General features: G+C 32.2%; 1 pseudogene; it reads right to left on the minus strand.

Moving 5' to 3' along the window:
* Positions 1-6,573: 6,573 nt before the first annotated feature.
* Positions 6,574-8,754, minus strand: LOC107020090 (annotated as a pseudogene).
* Between the last annotated feature and the right edge of the window lie 5,417 nt (positions 8,755-14,171).

The following is a 14,171-nucleotide window of genomic DNA, read 5'->3' on the forward strand; positions in this document are numbered from 1 at the left end:
ATATATATATATATGCATATATATATATACATACATATATATATATATATATGCATATATATATATATATATATATACATACATATATATATATATACATACACACATACACATATGTATATATATATACACATAGTGATTTAGTATCAATTAAGTGAAATCATCAACTGTAATGATACAAATATAATATATGATACTAATTTAGTATCAGTGAAGCATTATTAGTTAGGAACATATAGAACTACGTATAAATATAAAGAGGTATATGTTTGTAGTTATTTTACTATTTTTGCTTAGTTTTATTTAACCAACAACCTTTTGGAAGTCACTAGAGAAATTGTTGGCGTGTGGATTGGGAGTAGCATTTCGAATTTAACTTAACATGCGTAAGAAAAGGCATATATCCACCCACAAAGAACAAACTGGGTTGGACCGTTATTTTTCTCCTTCGTAGAATTTTCACATAAATCCATTTAAAACCAAATTCAGTGAGTCTTCCTTGTTGTAGCAAATTTGCAGTTGGATCGTTGATCACGTTCAACAGGTATTGCAACGTAGATATGATCGTTCGTCAGAAATTCATTCGCTAGCTTTTACTGATGATGAGTTCTTTTTTATGGTTTAATCACCTTGAGAAACTATTTTTGCGCTTATGGGTGCCTACTCCATTAGTACAAGTGTGCGCACAAACTCTGAGACCAACAATATAAAAAAAATATCTCATATAAGCGATCCCTGATTCTTTAGGTTGAGGCTATTAATTAATTGATAATATATTTATCTTCAAAATCTACTATCAATGGCTTCCAATTACATAATAAAAACTATCTAGAATCAATTTACTATAATTGTCTCTTGCTTTTTAACTCGGTACATGGAATTGCCATTAGTGTGTCATGAGGATGTATATCTAAGAGGAAGCCTATCAGGGATGATATTCTTTCCTCTAGAGAATATGTGAAGCAGTATTTAGCTATTGTGGGAAAAAGTATCTCTCTTTCTTTTCTTGCACCGCGAAGTTTGACTTTGCCAGCAAGTGGCAAATAGTGATTTTCATTTCTCCTGTGTACCACCATTCTCTTCTAGATTCCAGTTGTTACATATATTTCCTGTAAATTCTTCTCATTAGGACGTTTGACAATGTAGTTATATACTTCTCTTTTGCTAAATGATAGTCCGTCTTCTTAACAGTTATGAGGTTTAAATTATTTTCCACATTCACTTGGACATACTAGTTTTATTTTTATTTGGATGACATTATAGAATCACATTTATCACCAATAAAAATTTCTCTGTTAGGTAAACTTGAAAGGTAATAGAAAGAAAAGTGATGGTAGAGGTCTCTGCGTATTTTGAAGCTGTATTTACTTTCTTATTTAGACACAATGGAGGGGAAACAAAAAACTTGTCTAAGAATGGTAAAACATTATATAGGTCAAAGTGATTGAGGTGCTTAGGCTCTTTTGCCCTAGTTTATTCCATGTTCCTCTTTTTTCAGCTTCGTGTATAATTTTCCGTTGCAAGCAGGTTTATGTATTTGAATATTTTGTTGTACATCTGCTTAGAAACTGGTGATTCTTGAGAAAGAGGAAAATGTGCTTTAGAAGAAGGCCTCTACAGAGGTTGAGAAGGCAAAAGATTTTACAAGAGCAAAGAACTAAAAAGGGGTACGGTTGATCCTTTTGTGTTTTCTTGGAATTTCTAAGTTTCTAGATTTTGTTTTTCTTATGTAGTGGTGGAATTTGTATTAGAATAACTCTTATTACCGCTTTATATCTTGTTTCATACTCAGATAGGCTTAAGGGTTAGCTTGCTAGTCACTGGCTTTACAGATTTGAGAAATATATGGGAAGAATATTACTCAATTGTGTATATACATTGTTACATTGAGACCCTATTTATAGACACTACATTGGAACCCTTATGCAACTAGGATTCCTATTCCTATTCTAAGTAGGAAAATACTTATTCCTATTCTAACACTCCCCCTCATGATGGTGCATACAAATCATATGTACCTAGCTTGTTAGAGATGTAATTAATACGAGGACATGTGAGAGACTTGGTGAACATATCAGCAAGTTGATCATTTGACTGCACAAATTTTGTAACAATATCTCCTGAGAGTATCTTTTCTTCGAAAAGTGACAGTCAATCTCAATGTTCTTAGTTCTTTTATGAAAAACTGGATTTGATGTGATATGAAAGCCGCTTGATTATCACACAAGTTCCATCTAATCAATTTTGCCAAATTTTAGTTCTCCTAGCAACTACTTGAGCAAAACTAGCTCACAAGTTGTTGTCTCCATTGCTCGATGTTGTGATTCTGCACTAGATCAAGCAATCACATTATGTTTCTTACTCTTCCACGACACCAAATTACCTCCGATTAAAACACATATCCGAAAGTCGAACGCCTGTTAGAGGGTGATCTGCACAATCGGTATCTGTACATCCAATGATATGTTCATGGCCTTGATCCTCAAAGAGTAGTCCTTTACCAGGAGCTGACTTTATATATCGCAGAATACGAACATCTACTTCCCAATTAGTATCATAAGGGGAAGTCATAAACTGACTTACAAGACTCATGGGAAAAGAGATGTCATGTCTAGTCACTGTGAGATAATTCAACTTTCCAACAAGCCGTCTATACCTTTCAGTATTACTAAGTTCCTCCCTCTATCTGGATGAAGTTTAACATTCGTATGCATAGGAGTGTCAATAGGTCTACATCCCATCATTCCTGTTTCCTGAAGAATGTCTAAGGCATACTAGCATTGAGAAATAAATATACCTGATCTAGACTAAGCAACCTCAATACCTAGAAAGTACTTTAATCTGCCAAGGTCTTTAGTATGAAAGTGCTTAAACAGATGTTGCTTTAAATTGGTCAATTGACCGAGTATATCCGACATATGTTGACTATGGGAAGTCCAAGGGGAAACCTACATATCCAAATGCAATTGATCCTTTCTTGTAAAGTACACATTTCCTTATGGTATAACCATTCTCGTTCATGTGGACATTGTTGAGAATATAGAAACGGTTAATGGCAAATGGAGGAAAAATAAAAAGAGAGGAACTTTAAAAATTCTCTTATGCTTTTGTTAAATGGAATTTCTCCCTCGTTGGTGGTGAAAAGAAAAATATAATTGTTTAAATGAAGAAAAACTCCTATTGGTCGTTAAAAGGGTTGTAAAGAGGGACCCCTTGCTCCGTGGCCGTCGTCGCTCGCTCGATTTTAGCTTTGCAAAATGAATGACCAAGAGATTATTTATTGAACAAAGTTTATTTTAATTATTTAGTTAATTAGCAAAACATTCTGACATGACTCAAATCCGTGTGCGATCAATTTCATTTAAAATGCATTCCCATTTTAATTGAATTTCCCGCCATTGGAAATGACTTTTCGAAAAGGTTGCAACTTCCAGGAATACTAATGACCGTTTGAAAGGTCGCAATCTTTTATGAATGCTCGTGTAGATTTTGAAAGGTTGCAACCTTTCGGATTCAGTTCCTCTTGGTTGTAAACTAGTTATTCTTTACATAATTTTTTACTTATGAAATTTTTTGATTTCTTCTTTTTTTGTCGATAAATATTTTTTTCATGTGCTTTAGTGTCGTTGAGTGGCTCGCTGACGATAGAGTTTTGGATATCAATACAATAGTGATTGAGATCATTCTATCCTGGGAGGACATATTCTAAATCAGACATTGGATACTATAGGGGAATAATTTCCTAGAAGGGACATTGTCCACTTGGTGGGCTTGATCTTCTTCCTAATAAATTTTTCCATATTCTACTACATTTTATAGATTTTAGTTTTGTGAATTAAATTTTGTTCTTCTATTCTTCACTGGTTCACTAAACATAGGTAACTTCATGTATCTGCAACCTTTATTTAATTAGTAGTACTATTTAAACACATATTGGCCAACATCCTAGTCATCACTAGATAGGGAATTATCTTGAGATTCTCTCACAACATTAGTAGAGTCTTCAACTTCAGCAATAGCCAACAAAAGATCAAGGTATCTATCTTGGATATCATGAAGGGTGTCTGCTTGGGTATTTAGGGCAACCCAATTTATGTAACATTAGACCACATAGTTATCAATGTTATACCTTTCTCACAACACTTCTAGCTTAATTCAAGTCAAACTTTGTCAACTGCATCCTCATCATACAATTGTTGAACCAATGCCAAATCAGCCTCAACTTGGCTTCCCTTTCTTGTAAGGTATAGTGTGTATGGAGTAAAGATGGAAATATTCATTCTCCACTAAATAGAACTGTCTTTGTAGCTCCTTGTTGACTGTGGTAAATGGATAATGCAACTTACTCCTACTTTATTGTTGTCAAGTCTCTTGGAGGTATTGGGCCTAGGAGGTTCTGCGTCACAATAGAATCTCATTTTTAGCTTGGAGCCCTACAATCATAGATCATAGATAACTTGCCTCAGCCTAGAGAACACTCACTAATTTAGATGCTCGACATAGATGAAATGGGACATAACATTTGTTACAACCCTAAAAAATGGATATGCTAAATACTGCTTAATGTGTCTAGAGTGCTAACAATTAGACTGGGTTCACACGGATCTATGCGCGTAGAACCAGACCTCGGAACCCTTGATACATCCAATCCAACTAACTTGGGGAGTTAGTTGAGCTAGGAAAGGTTGGGTCCAACCATGTAGGGCTCTCGAATACGAAGATTTACTTGAAGGAGTCTTTACTGGACTTAAAAAGGGAAAATCTTAGGTTTGGAGGGTCAAGGGGTAAAATGGTCTTTTTCCAGGCTAAGGGTAGTATTGTAATTATCCTAAATATATCTTTAATTATTTAATTAATAAGGTGGAGGGGCATTTTGGGGAGAGAGGGCCGAAATTGGGCTCTTGAAGTGAAGTCTTGCTCCACTTAGGTTCGAACCTAGGTGGAAGCAATGAATTAAATTGTTTTTAATTTAAGTTGGTAAATTAATGTAATTAATTTATATATATTAGTTATTATATGATTTAAAATAAAATTAAATCATATTTTTAATAATTAAATAAAACCTTATTTGACTAAGTCCTAAACTAGTCTCCTAAGCCTAAGAAAACTCTTCTCTCCCACGCTCATCTCTCTCTCACGTATCTATCACTCTCATTCACGTTTTCTATGCCAAATCAACTCCAAACAGTAGGTTAACCAAAGTTTTTCACACTTTAAGAACTCACACGAAAAAAAATAAGAAAAACAAACGTTAATCAATCACGTAGGCAAAGAGAAGGTTTTCCATCGAGTTTCGTGTTGAACTTTTGGAGTTGGACGTGTGTTTGGAGGAGTTCTTTAGGTAGAAAGTTGAGGTTTTAACGTCAAAAAGGTATGGATTTTCTTCTCTCTTGGTCCCTTTCCCAAGAGACCCCTTAAGGTTCATATTATTCGTCCGAAAAACTAGGATTGTTTCCCCTTTTGCATGCCCCTGTCAGTAGCTCCCAATGAATCCTAGGTTGTGTATGATTGCTGATAGATTTTAGGTGTATATTATGTTTTCGTGATGAATATGATTATGGTTGTGTACTTTAAATCGTATGAAAGATAACATATGTGTTCCGAATCTATACTCATGTGTGTGCAAAAATGTGGCAGTGACTATGTGTTCTCGGATTAAGGCTCCAAAATTGATAATGTTTTGGTTTTTATTTTACGTGCATAACCCTTTGTAAATCGTGATGTTCATTTAAATGAAAGTGTGGCTGATTTAAGCTTAATCTTTTGGCTACACGAATCGATGAACAATGCACCCATAAAACATATTAAATGATCTACAAATTACCCTATGAATTCAACTGTAAATGTTGAAGGAAGTGAGCTGGAAAAAGTGAAAAAATTTCCAGAAAATTATAAGTTGTTTTCAGCTAAACAGAGATGTATAAATCTGGAAATTTAAATGGGTATAAATTAGGTGAGGTCATTAGAAATCGAACTCGCGACCTCACCCTTGAAAAGTACTAAAACGTGAAAGTGGAAATGGGGTCAAGGGGGATTGATCTTGGGTGTGCTCGCTGAAAAGTAAAGTACAAAAATTAATAAAAATAAAATGGGAGGTGTGGGAATCGAGCCCATGACCTCTAGGCAGCGAGTGGAAGCTGATACGCTCAAACTTACTTCTCAAATAAGAAGTAAAGCGGTCGTATCAAGTAAAGAACCCAACTAATGAGGTTGGGATCGTTCCCACGAGGAAAACAGTTCAGACTTAACTTCAATCTATTATTACTACTATTTAGTCAATTATTTCCTTGGAAAACAAAGACAATAAAAAGGGGGTTTTTTTACTTCTAAATGAATGAAATAACTAGCTAAATTAAAGGAGACACTAACAGCTTCAAATGATTTCCAAAATACTATATGAACATTTGATAACTCTTAAAATAAGGAGTTACTTTTTCACATACTCAATATTAGCAGCGAAAATGTCATAGTACAATAATTGTTGCAACAACAACTTACTAGTAAAAAAGGAAACATTTCAACATCAAACACAAGACACACAATTGTTATTCATAGAACAAAAGAGAACTCTTTTTAGAGTCGCCAACAAATGGTGATTCCATCACCTATAGGGACTTGGGAAATTTGAACACAAGTATCCGAAGCTAAAAATTTATTAAATTCAATGATGTGTTGCCTATTTGGCTTCATTGTTTCCTTAACACACTTCTCTGGCATAGCAACTGTCCCAAACCATAGTGCATTGTCATATACTATAATACCTCCCACTTTCACCAATTCTAACATTCTCTCATGGTACTTTTGATAGCTAACTTTGTCTGCGTCGACGAAAGCAAAATCGGAACTTCCTCTATTGTCATTCTGCAATAGAATAAGTAGTTTCGTTTAATCAAGTAATTGGATGCAAAAGATTTTAAAGTAACTTTAATTTTACTTACCTCATTCAAGAGTTCATCAAGGGCTGATAATGCCGAGGATTGAATAAAATTAATTTTATGCTCAATGTTAGCCTTTTTAATAATTGGCAATCCCATCTCGTATGCATCTCGATCAAGGTCTATAGCTATAATCTGCATAATATTTGCACACATAGATCAATGATGTTCTACACATGAATTTGAGAATATATTATACATTAAACCAATTTTAGTTGTATAAAATTGTGATGCACTAGTGTTGCCATCATCAGGAATTGTAAGGGCAATAAGGACTAAGGAATATCTAGTGAACACTCCAATTTCAATCGTCTTTTTGGCATTTGTTAGTTTCAACAACAATGCAATTAGTTGACCAGCTTCTGGTGCAGTTCCCATTAAACAACTGTAAAAATATAATTCAAGCTAAGCTGATTGACTTTTAAAACACATTATTGTCGGTGTATATGCATTTTATTATTAAAACAAAATATTAAGTGAATAAGTTAGCGTGTATAAATTGTGATAGAAGATGACTATTGATTTTTGTAAATTATTTGATTATTAGTTTCTTGTAACTCATGTAACATCTACTACCCACATTATTAGCCCTCATTCTACCCATTGATTACACTAACATCAAACCCAACTTGTCCAACCCAACCCATTTAGATTTGGGTTAGCTATTGATTCACAATTTGTTAACTTAATCCATTAAAAAATTGGATTGATGTGTAATCCAAATTGATTTTTGAGAAATTTTGTCAAAATATTTTTAAAATATTTTTTCATTTTATATGATATATATAGTTATTATAAAGAAAAAAAATTATTAGGTACAAAAAGTTTATAAATAACAAAATAATGTTATTAAAACTTAGTAAAAATTGGACGGATGAGTTATGACCTATTACTTATAACTTGTAACCTAATCAGTTTTGAGCCAACCTATTTTAACCAAAACAAATTTGAACTGGACTGAATCTTTACCCGTATATTGTATTGACCCATTTTGATCGGCCCAACTGTCGCCCTACTAAATACTACTCCTTCTGTTTGAAAGCAATGACCTAGTTTAACTTGGAACTGAGATTAAAAAAAAGAAAAACAAATTCTTAATCTTATGGTTCTAAATTATAGTTATGACATATGTTTACAAATACTCTTTAATCTTGTAACCTTAACACATGTCATATTGAAAATTGAAGTTAAAATAGTGTTAAAAAAGGAAGGATATCATTCTTTTTAAAGTAGACTAAAAAAATTAAGTCATTCTTCATAATACTATTGTTAGTAAATTTTTTAAGAAAAATATGATGAGTCAATGGAAAGCATGAGGTGTTATGTTGGGTTGGAAAATGAAAATTTACTGAAGTCACATGAAAAATGTATTGGCCAATGTAATTTATTTTTAGAGAAGGTTTAGCAATTTAGGTTTTTGATTTAATTAAAAATAGTTTGAGGGTTTACACAAAAAAAATGTTGTATGGTGATGGGCGAAAGTAAAATATTTTTATTTTGCAGTATTGAAGTTTATGGGTAAAACGAGATTAACAAGTATAAATTAATACTAAAATATTACCTTGGATGATTTTAAGTTATAAGTCTAATCTCGTTGAGAAGCTCTGGCTCTCGCGGGTACACAACAGTCTCCAGCATATACTTGCAGAAGTTAAAACATATAAGAATGATAAATTTAACTTAAAAAATACACAAAAGAACGAATAAGAATAAGGTGGAAAATGTTTGATTGAGGTTTAAATGAAATTGAATTTTGTACCTCACGCAATTCTGGACTATGCAGCAATCCTTTGGAAATTGAGTTGGAGAGCGACGCCATTTCTTTGACAACAACACTTGATGTTTTTCTTTACAAAATAGAAAGGATATGTTTTTCTTTCAATAAAATAGAGTAGAAGCTGCAAAACCAAGAATCACAAGTTATATTAGCAATTGTTTCAAATAATTATTTTTTTTCTCTCGATATCTCCAAAGTTTTGATCACGCTTTATCTTCCATTCAAACTTTTATTATTACTGAGACAAAGAGACAAAGTTTGTTTCAGTTTTTTTGTTTTCTAATTGCACGTGTTAGTCCTGAACAGTGATAAATTATAATCTTCTTTACTTTTCTTTTTTGAAAGATAAATATGCGTATTAAACAAACTTAGGATTTATTTTTTTAATTTCATGTTCAAACAATTGACCGTCTAGGTTTATATATAAATTACTACTCTCTCCGTTTCAAAAAGGATAACTTAGTTTGACTTTGAACCGAATTTAAGAAAAAAAAGAAGACTTTTTAATCTTGTGGTTCTAAATTAAATTCATGTAAAATGTATCAAAATGCTTTTTAATCTTGTGGTCTTAAACATGTCACGTGGAAAGTTACAGTGTTACCGAAAAAGGAAATGGATCATTCTTTTTTAAACAAACTAAAAAGAAAATAGGAACATTATTTTTGAAACGAAGAAAGTATCTTTTATTAGTTTAATAGAACATACATATTTCTTTTTAGCACACTTTATATAGACAATCATTTAATATTGATAAAAATTAAAAAGATGATTAATTAAAGTAAAATATTGAAATAATAATATTTCTCTAAAAACTATGAAATAAAATATAAAATATTTTTCTTACCCCACTCCACGATTTTCTCTAATGGTAAACCCCCTCCCTTCCTTCCAACTTTTTAGCTTTTTTCAAAAAAATTCTTTCATAAACTTTTTTTTATATATAATTTTTTTAAAAAAAAAATTCACTTAATCTCTCCATTATAATTTAGTTTTTTTTTTGATTTTTTTTTTTTAAAAAAAAAGATTATGTTGCACCGTAGATAACCCTCTCCTTCCAAATTTAGTTAATTATTGGTTGATTCCTAAATTTTTAAGCAAAATTACTGAAATTGTTGGTAAACATATTAAAAATGCAAGTGTCTTTTTGGCTAATGATATTTTATTTAATTTTCTAAATACTTTTACTCTTTTAGCTTTAATATTTTTTTAATTTAAAAAAGTTAGTTAGTCTTAAAATTAAAAAATATTATAGTTCTTTAAATTTTTTGATCAAATTTTCTAATAATTTAGAACATTAAATATTTCCTCAATTTTGATGGCATATATTTGACCGCAATAGCAATAGCAATAGCCACTTAACTCACCTAGAATTTGCATCTGGCATTTCCATTAATGACATCCCTTATTGGCAGTATAACTGTCCATAAATTTGACAAATACTAATATTAAGAACTATTGTGCTTCATTGAGATCACAATAAATAAAATATTACTATTACTATCTTACTGTTAACAACAAAAAGGTAAAAATTACACCATCTCATTTCAAACGTTAACCATGTTTTGAGTCAAACAATCAATTTATCAAATATGTATAAATATAAATAACAATTAACTTATAATAACAATATATTTTGAATTCTTGAATATAAAAAAGTCTTTCATATATNAAGATCATAAAGTAGGATCGAGATGAAAAATAAGTATTTTTAGTATCACTATTGATATTCAAAAAGATCATGGATACCTTTATTTAAAAATGAAGCGAGTTTCAAACAATCAATTTTATATCTCCAATGCTTTGATTGATTATCTTCAACAACTTCTATGGTTTCCTGATTGAGTGAGTGAAAGAGAAAGGGGGAGTGACAAAGTTTGTTTCAGCTTTTTTGAGGCATTCTGTTTTATGCTTAAACGTGTTAGGACCTAGGAGTGAGTAATTATAATGTTCTTTTATTTTCTATTTTGGTTTATGGGCTTACTGGGGTAAGAACAAGTTTTAGTTCAGATAAAAAAATCAAAATCACGTTTAGGGCTTCGATAAAAGAAAAAAGAAGAAGAAAAGGGAGAAAAATCAAGGATTCGCCAAGAACGCCAAGGTTAAACTTGTGGATTTCTTCGGGGGTGATTCATATAAAGGTATGTGAGATCTTTTAGTGTTGGGTTAGTTCACCCACACACCAATCTTACTTCAATCGTTTGATTTTCGAATTGGTTGAATGAGAATATTGAATTTCTTGGAAAACATGGTTACGTTCTTGATTGTTGAGTTGTTGTTTGCCTATTGTTGCATTAATTCGTCATTCCGGGTCGAGTTAGATCTATTGCGTATTGTAGATACTAATAAACCGAAGGATTTGGGAATTGAACTATGGAGGTTTAGGTGATTTAGGATCACAAAATGAGAGAAGAAAAATCGTTCAGACGCATCTGGGTACCACCTCGCGCGGTGCTCCCCATCTATGCAAAAGGGCCTGGGGCGGCACGCCTGCAATGCACCAGAATGGTGCCTCAGACCAAATGGTCTAGCGCGGCGCCCCGAACGCGCCCAAATCGGCGTTTATTTGCCCAGTTTTCCTATTTTAGTCCAATTAAGCCCCTCTAAGGTGTTTTAACACCTTCTAATAATTCTAACTACTCTAAATGACTTCTAATTACATAGAAATCAACTAGAAACACAAATTTACATCCTTAAATCCATAACTTCAAATTCATGGGAAAGTTAGAGCCAAGTCTAGAAAAATTTTAAAGTACATTCATGAAGTCTTTTGCAAATGCATTAACTTGTTTTAACACTTAAAGGTCAGTTTAATCAAGGACTAAAAGATAAGAAAGAGAAATTCATTTCAAGTTTTCATAAGTCTTTACAAACGTTTGAAGTGACGTTTTAAGACTTAAGCTCGAGTTCAGTTCAAAGCAAAGTGAAGTATTCCTTCAAAGCAATATATAGGAACAAAGTAGTCCCAAAAGAACTTAAAATGTTTTCATAGTTGAAAAGAAGAGAAACTGAGATTTTCAAAGAGTCTTTGGCATAGTTTTCAGTTAATAAGAAATATCTTTCTAAATGAACCAAGCAGAGGAATTGTTATTTCAAAGATAGCCTTTGAGCTAAGTATTTTGAGCACTAATCTCAAATCACAAAATCAGTATGTTTTTTAAACATAAGAGCTAGTATATTTTTGGGAGTAGCATTGAGCACCAATATGGGGGAGAGTTCAGACAGCTCACAGCCTCATAAACCATGTATCTACCATGGGTAGAAGAGGTCATACTCTTTAGATGAACCCTTTTCACAGTAGTCTAGTGGATCCATTAGGCAATCAAATCTTATACATTTGGTAGGGTATACGATGCCCTGTCGGAGTGAGGGTAGATCGCTGTATCATTATTGTAGCTCTTAAGATATGGTTTTCGATTAGAGAAACTCCCACAGAAGTTAAATGTATTTATATATATACACATCAATTTATTTGTATTCTCACATACATCTCAGACATATTTGTATCCTTGAATACATTCAGAACCTACAACATGTTTTCAAACAAATTTTCTTTATATTACACATGCTTTTAAATTTGTTTACATTGAAATGAGTTAGTATTATTGAGTCATATTATTCTTGAGTTGAGCAGACCAAGGTAAGTGTTCCTTCTTACTCCTTTTCAAAATTAAGTTGTTTTAACATTTCAACTCGCATACTCGTACATTCAATGTATAGATGTCAATTGGCCTGCATCATATAATGATGTAGACGCAGGTAACCAGGATCAACATCATCCATCACATCGTTGATCCAGCTGAGAGTCAGTGGTGAGCCTCCTTGCATTCTGGAGGACACATTTATCACTTTCTGTCTTTCCTTTTTTTATAGGATGGTGTGGGGTCTGTCCCAATATGCATATCAGTTTTAGAAGGCTTCATAGATAGACAGGTAGTTCATTAGTCTTTACTGTATTATTCTTATGTGAAAGACTTGGTTGCCACTTTGTCCAAGTTGAATGTTTAAATCATTAAAACATTCCAATTATCTTATTATTCAGTTTAGTTCAATTCTTTGATGATTATCGTATTGACTGTTTTCTCCTACTGAGTTAAGTAAGTCATCTCAAGGGTCTACTCAATGCCAGTAATGGTCATTGATTGTCGATCACGTCTAGGGTGTAGGCTCGGGCATGACACAAATGATTTGAAATAAAAATTCAAAAAAAAATGAAAAAATATATATAGTTTGCAAGTTTTGTCCCTCTTTTATGATATTTAAATAATATATGTGTTTAATATAATTATGTAGATAATGAATGTATTTTATGAATATTCAAAAATCATCTCAAAATATTCTATATTTTAATAGTGATGGTTGTATTTATGAATTAATAATTTATGAAATTTAAAATACTTTCCAGTTATTTTCAAAGTAATTTTATCAATTTAAATAATAAATATATATATTTTTACAATCCCGTTATATTATAAATATTTGAAAAATCATCACAAAGAATTTTACACTTTAGTTAAATATTTTATTAATTTACTGTAAGCTATATTTATAATTTTGAGTTATTAGTTTATAATCGAGTTATTTATTTTATTTTTGTTACGATTAAGAAGCTCGTTAGTTGATTATACTAATTCATTTTACTTAATTTTTAGCCAATTTTGTTACTTAATTTCATATTGGCTATATTTCTTAATTTCAATTGGCTTTAATTGAAATTCAAATGGTCATTTTCCTTTTATTCTATCCCCCACCTTGACTCAATTTTGAGACCAAAATTTTGGGATTTTTTACAAATTTCCATCAGCCCAAAGCCCCAAACATACATATTCTCATCCCAATTCCAATTTCATGATTGCCCAGCCCAAACACATTCCAATACAACAACAATTTGCAGCTACGTATAAGACCAATATGCGACTCTGCGTCTTCTTCTCCTTTATGCGACAGTCAAAAGTAAAATCCAGCGAGCAAATCATTCTACAAACCCACGATCACATGCGACGAAACCAGTACCCTCATCCAACTACCCTGCAGAACCCATAACCCTATCAACCTAATCGATCAAATCATTGTTCCCTTTTCCCCTTTTTTAAGAGATCTTCAAATCTCTTTCAGTGTTGGCCTTGGAAAGGGGGAAAGAAATTCAAAATTTCTCCAATGGATTTCCCCCCTAAACCAGCTCTTCTTCCCTATAAATAGCCCTCTACCCTCAGTGATAAAGACAGAGGTTTTGAAATTGGATTTTGACGGCTTTTGAGTTTGATTTTTGAAGCAATAATTGTTTTACACTTGACATTCTAAAACGATTCTCTAATCTTAAATTCTGAGAAATTCGTCACTTAGATTTTGCTTGGGGATTCTTAGTTTGTTGTTTGTATTTGAATTGAGGTGTGGAAATCGCTACTTTCAAGCTCGTCGCCCCAATGGCTTCTCCGAAAAAGGTATACTTCTTCATCTTATTT

The sequence above is a fragment of the Solanum pennellii genome, chromosome 5 (genome assembly GCF_001406875.1).
Source record: "Solanum pennellii chromosome 5, SPENNV200".
In the NCBI taxonomy this organism is placed as follows: Eukaryota; Viridiplantae; Streptophyta; class Magnoliopsida; order Solanales; family Solanaceae; genus Solanum; species Solanum pennellii.